Genomic DNA, 6,313 nt, shown 5'->3' with positions numbered 1-6,313 from the left:
AATATTTTTCCCAGAATTTCTCATTTGTAAATGTATAAATCCCTTCACATACGAATCATTGTGATATGTCTTGGACCAGCTGTCCAATCTGATCTCTTCCAATACCTCTATTACATTTATTTGGCAATATGTAACTACAAACTTGTTATGAGCTCATTCATATGTCAGACCTTTGCACATTTGCTAGAATATGCTCAGACTTGGTGTTCAGTCAGATAATTTACTCTTCTCTGTGAAGTTTTCCTTTAACTCTTTCAAGCAGGGATGTGATTTCTGTGTTCACTCTTTTTGTATGTATTTAAATTTTATCAATGTTGTTGTTCAGATGCTAAGTTGTGTCAGATTCTTTGAGACCCCATGGATTGCTGACACAAGACTTCCCTGTCCTTCAGTATCTCCCAGAGTTTGCTCAAACTCATGTACATTGGATGGATGATGCTATCCAACCATCTCATCCTCTGTCTCACAGAGAATTAAATTAATAATCACATTGATTTCTTTTTTAAATATTTATTTGGCTGCATCATCTTAGTTGTGGCGTGTGGGTTTCTCTAGTTGTGGTGCATAGGTTTCTCTCTAGTTGCAATGTGCAGGCCCAGTAGTTGCTGTACCCAGGCTCAGTAGTTCCAGTGCTTGGGCTTAGTTGCCCCAAGGCACGTGGGATCTTAGTTACCAGACCAGGGAACGAACTGATGTTCCTTATATTGCAAGGTTCATTGCTAACTACGGGGCCATCAGGGAAGTCCAGTCACACTGTATTAAACCAAATCATTTGTATTTTTATCTGCCCTCTAAACCATATGTTCCTGTAGAGCAAGGACCAATCTTACCATTATTGTGAATAACTTGGCAGGAAGCCTGTTACTTACATGGTGTTTACCAAAACATTAAATGTAGCTAAATGTGTCTGATAGATTTTAAATTAGTGACCTTTATCTCTCTTCTCTATAGAAACATAATAATTTTAAACTTGTGAAGATAGTCAGTGGAATGGAGTAGTCACATCACATTCCCAAATCAGGAATTGGGAAAAGAAAATTCTATGAATCAGGATGAGCTAGTTTACACCAGGCTGACAACTCTGCTCCCACTTCCACATTTCTGTAGTTTAATAATTAAATTTACCTTTCACTCATCAACTTAGCTCTTAATATGAGTGTCCTTCTATGGCAACTCTCCTCTGTGAGACTTCTCAGCAATCCATATTGATGGAGTCTCCACTGTACAGATTCTCTCTTTCCACAATCAGTATGAAAAAGAAAAGAGCATGGAGAATTGTCCATTAATTCTTCTGTATTTCACTGGCTTATTTTTCATTTGCAAAAGTGAGTCTTATAGCTACCCTAAACTTTAAGGGGACAGAGAAATGTAATCATCTCATATGTCTAGGAGGAAGGAAAGCAAGAAATATTGCTTTCTACTATAATGATATAGGCGCTAAGTAATCAACAACCATTATTTTTAAAAAATCATTTAATATTAAATATTTGCATGCCATCTTAATGTATTACAGTGAAACCATTTAATAATTGACCATATATCAAAATGATATAGTAAAAAAAAATATGGTTGACTCTTCCATGTTTCTAATTAGATCATGTTTATTAAGGCTAGGTAAGATTAAAAAAGAAATATTGTAATTTAACATGACAGGAGAGCTTTCTTTTTAAAGACTGTGGCAAATTGTGGCTAAAACATCTGAGCATTATGAAAACTATATTTATAACTATATTGTAAATGTATGTATTAAATATTTGTATCAGTTTATATAATCATTAGGCATACATTATTTTTTTTCAATTTATAAAACTGAGTTTGAAAATGTACTTGTATGGTTGGATCATATAATTGTTATTTAGATGTGTGTCCTTGCTCAGTCACTTCAGTCATGTCTGGCTCTTTGTGATCCTATAGACAGTAATCTGCCAGGCTCCTCTGTCCATGGGTTTCTCCAGACAAGAATACTGGAGTGCCCTCCTCCAGGTGATCTTGCCACCCAGGGATTAAATCTGTGTCTCTTATGTCTCCTGCATTTGTAGGTGGGTTCCTTATTACTAGCAACACCTGGGAAGCCCTGGTATTTAGATATGGGAGAGTTTAATCATTATAAAATATTAATCCTTGCAAGCATCATTTTATACCATAAATCTTACATTCATGTTTCTACACCTAAGATATTGAATTTCAAAGCAGTTATTATTACTACATGAATTAATATGCAAATAGTATATAATTTCTCATTGATGGAGTTCTTTCTATATTTTGCTGTATGTTCTTAGTAACTATGCCTTAAGAACTGTTTCAGCTCTCTTTGTGAGTATAATGAAGTTGCCCCTTTGTATCACTAAAAACAATACAAATTTTTTTTTGTCAGTAGTACTCTAGGTTGTCCAGCAGTCAATCTTTTGTTGATTTTCTATTTGATATTAATTTATTTGAATAACTACTAAACCATCCCATATCCTCAAATACTTTGATTTGTTAGAATGACAGCAGATGTTCTGTTGAGAAAATCCCTGCAGTTTTGTTTCTGCCTCTCCTCCCTTTATCAGTCACACATCAAATACAACAGTTAACTAGCTTTCTCAGAAGGTGACTTGAATTTTCTCTTCCCAGCTGCTTCTAGACAGTTCTTTATTTGCACCCCCCACCCCCAAAGATAGAGGATTAACAATTTTCTCTTACTCTGCTCTATATCTTCCAATTCAGGATATTCATTGGTAAGGGCCATCATACATAATTCAACTCTGCATTTCAAGCTGAGAGAGATCTATAGTAAAGTTATAAGATCTCTTTTTTAGGAATACTGAGAATTTAAAGAGTCTCTAGAGAAACAAAATTGTAAAATTCTTTTAGAGGGATTCTCTGTAAGTTCTCTTATTCTGTCTATTAATATTTTTCAATTTTCTCCTTGGTTAGAATTTCATTTTCAGCATGCTATTAGGCTGCAAAATGATAACTCTACAGGCCATTGAAGATGTTAGTTGCTCGGTCATGTCCTACTCTTTGCAACCACATAGATTGTAGCCTGAGATGCTCCTCTGTCCATAGGATTTCCCAGGCAAGAATAGCGGAGTGGTAGTCATTCCCTTCTCCAGGGGATCTTCCTAACCCAGAGATCAAACCTGGGTCACCTGCATTGCAGGCAGATTCTTTACCATCTAAGCCACCAGGGAAGCCCCTTTCAGATCCCTGCTGCTGCCGCTAAGTCGCTTCAGTCGTGTCTGACTCCGTGCGATCCCATAGATGGCAGCCCATCAGGCTCCCCTGTCCCTGGGATTCTCCAGGCAAGAACATTGGAGTGGGTTGCCATTTCCTTCTCCAATGCATGAAAGTGAAAAGTGAAAGTGAAGTCGCTCAGTCGTGTCTGACCCTTCCCGACCCCATGGACTGCAGCCTTCCAGGCTCCTCGGTCCATGGGATTTGCCAGGCAAGAACACTGGAGTGGGTTGCCATTGCCTTCTCCATTACAGGTCCCTAGCCAGCCTAAATGTAGTAAAATCCTTAATGTATTGCCTAAGCATGCATCTGCATTGGAGAAGGAAATGGCAGCCCACTCCAGTGTTCTTGCCTGGAGAATCCTCTGGGATGGGGGAGCCTCATGGGCTGCCATCTATGGGGTCGCACAGAGTTGGATATGACTGAAGTGACTTAGCAGCAGCAAGCATGCATCAGATATAAGTTGCTTATTCTTAAATTTACTCTGATACTTCAAAAGGAGATGCTGTAATATTTCTATATGCTCATTTGTTGATTAAACGCTTTTACACATTAGATAATACAGAGTAGAAATAGGTTTTATTGAAAAAATTAATATGGGCATGAGTACATTGTGTGTGCTTTTGTATTCAAAATTGATTATCTTTATTGAAGACATGTGATTTTTTTTCTCTTTTCTTTGTTAATATTTACTAAGAAAAATGTTCAACTGATGGCTTCTATAACTATTCTCCAAACTAATATTAAATTCTCTCAACAGAATTTCTTAAGGGATGCTGGAAAAACATATCAACAGAAAAATTGCCATCCATAATGTCCAACAAATGAGGTGATTTTACTTATTGCAAGGCATCATGTCAATGATTATTTTAAGATGCTAGATGGTGACTGCAGCCATGAAATTAAAAGATGCTTACTCCTTGGAAGGAAAGTTATGACCAACCTAGATAGCATATTGAAAAGCAGAGACATTACTTTGGCAACAAAGGTCCGTCTAGTCAAGGCTATGGTTTTTCCAGTGGTCATGTATGGATGCGAGGGTTGGACTATGAAGAAAGCTGAGTGCTGAACAATTGATGCTTTTGAACGGTGGTGTTGGAGAAGACTCTTGAGAGTCCCTTGCTGGGAGGGATTAGGGGCAGGAGGAGAAGGGGACAATAGAGGATAAGATGGCTGGATGGTATCACTGACTTGATGGACGTGAGTCTGAGTGAACTCTGGGAGTTGGTGATAGACAGGGAGGCCTGCGGTGCTGCAATTCATGGGATCGCAGAGTTGGACACGACTGAGCAACTGAACTGAACTGAACTGACTGAAAGGAAACCAAGGGGCTTCCCAGGTTGCACTGGTTGTAAAGGACCAGCCTGCCAATGCAAGAGATGTAAGAGACTCGGGTTCAATTCCTAGGTTGGGATGATCCCTTGGAGGAGGGCATGGCCACCCACGGCTGTATTCTTTTCTAGAGGATCCCATGGATGGGGAGCCTGGCAGACTACATTCCATAGGTACACAAAGAGTTGAACAGGACTGAAGTGACTTAACACATGCACAAAAGAAAATGTGCTTACATATGTATAAATAAGTTTTTATATTTTCATTTAGTGTACAGAGATCTTCCAAGTTCCCACTTTACCAATGGATTGTGAGTGGTTAAGGTGACCTGGATTAGATTTTACACCAATGATCTGTGTTCACTATCAAAAGTTAATATCCCACTGCAACAAATTTATCTAGTGAAAGAAAACATTCATTTTAATGAAGTTCAATGATAATTTTAGAAGTAATAAGCAATAATTACCATTTATTCAACATTTGCCCTGACACTTTATTTACATTTACTTTATGTGATAATTACTGCTGTACATAATCTTTATATACAGAAATATTTAAAATAATTTCACATTGTCTGCCTGAGAGGGGCTATGAATAAATACTTCAGTATAGTGAAAATTCAATAATTAAGCCTCCACAGAGAGCAGAGGAGAGGATGCATTATCTTGTGTAGTAATTTCTTTCTTTTATCATCACAGCACACTTGTAGCTAACATGGCACAATGTAAGTAGTATAATACTTTGCATTTTTCAATTCTGAAATTTTTCATACTTACCAGAGAATCAAATTTGTATTTTGATTTTCCGTTTTCTTCATGGTCTTGGGGCTGGTGCACTGGGATGACCCAGAGGGAGGGAGGGAGTTGGGAAGGGGGTTCAGGATGGGGAAACATGTGTACACCCATGGTGGATTCATGTTGAAGTATAGCAAAACCAATACAATATTGTAAAGTAATTAGCCTCCGATTAAAATAAATAAATTTAAATTTAAAAAATAAAAATAAACTTTTGAAGTATTATTTCAATTAATGTTTTCAACGTTTTGTTGGTGGTTTTGGGTGGTAATAATATCAGGCTACAGACAATACACTTTTGGTGATGAAAGCCTGTTCTATTTTTATAGTTTACTCATTTTCCTAAGAAAACTATTATGACTTGGCTAGCAATGGTTGCAAGTAAAATTTTCTTATAAATATTTCAAGACAAGACACATTTTATAAGGCTTCCATGGGATATCTTTGTCATTGTTGATCTGTTGATTTCACTGTGGTCTCCTTAAATTTATTTAAGAACTAAAAATATCTAATATGCCATGAGCTTTATTACATTTGCTATTTATTTTGACATTTGCTACTATTCTCATTGAAACTGCATTTATATAGACCACTAGCTTGACTAGGATGACTGAATTTAGTGACTGCTATTCAGCTAATAGTTGTTCAATAAATCAGAATATTTGTATTGCTTGCATGTGTGCAAATTAAGCTACTATGCACTGCAGTCTTTTGCCAAAAAAAGTTTGATAAATAATTATATTTGAATGGAAGAGATCCAGTTTTTCAGATAATATGAAATTCTTGTGATCTGGAAGCTGCAAAATGGCAAATATGATTTCAGAAAGTACACTCATACTGTGATTCTTATTCTCAGCAGTTCATATTTTTTCAAAAGTGATATTATAAAGAAAAAGAAGAAAGGAATGTATGATTTTCTTCCTAAACAAAAATGTCCTGATTTTAGAGTTTTTAAAAGCAATTCCAAC

Source organism: Bos taurus, chromosome 1 (assembly GCF_002263795.3).
Source record: "Bos taurus isolate L1 Dominette 01449 registration number 42190680 breed Hereford chromosome 1, ARS-UCD2.0, whole genome shotgun sequence".
In the NCBI taxonomy this organism is placed as follows: domain Eukaryota; kingdom Metazoa; phylum Chordata; class Mammalia; order Artiodactyla; family Bovidae; genus Bos; species Bos taurus.
Note: the sequence above shows the minus strand (reverse complement) of the source record.